Source organism: Myotis brandtii, unplaced genomic scaffold, assembly GCF_000412655.1.
Source record: "Myotis brandtii unplaced genomic scaffold, ASM41265v1 scaffold193, whole genome shotgun sequence".
In the NCBI taxonomy this organism is placed as follows: Eukaryota; Metazoa; Chordata; class Mammalia; order Chiroptera; family Vespertilionidae; genus Myotis; species Myotis brandtii.
Window position 1 is genome coordinate 2,180,347 of NW_005357191.1, and position 338 is coordinate 2,180,684.

A 338-nucleotide genomic window follows, 5' to 3' on the forward strand; every position below is an offset into this window, starting at 1 on the left:
GCGCGGTCGGCCCGGCCGGAAGCACCCGTGCGGCTCGGGGCACTTCCGAGTCCTCTCTGGGAGGCTGGAGGACTGACTCGATGGTACCCCCACCATCCCGCTCGGTGCGCTGGGAGGGCGGCTTATTTATTTAGTGCCGGCCCGGTGGCGTGCGCTGGGGGGCGCGGAGGAGCTACCAGCGAAGCTTCTCGTTTTCGTGGACGTTACATTCCGCGGTGGGGCAGACAATAAAGCAAATAAGTGGCCCTTTAGAATAAACAGCTAACGACCGTCTGTACCCGAAAAGAGAGCTCGGTACAAAGTGAGGCCGCGGGTGGCAGGGAGGGGAGGAGGCAGAG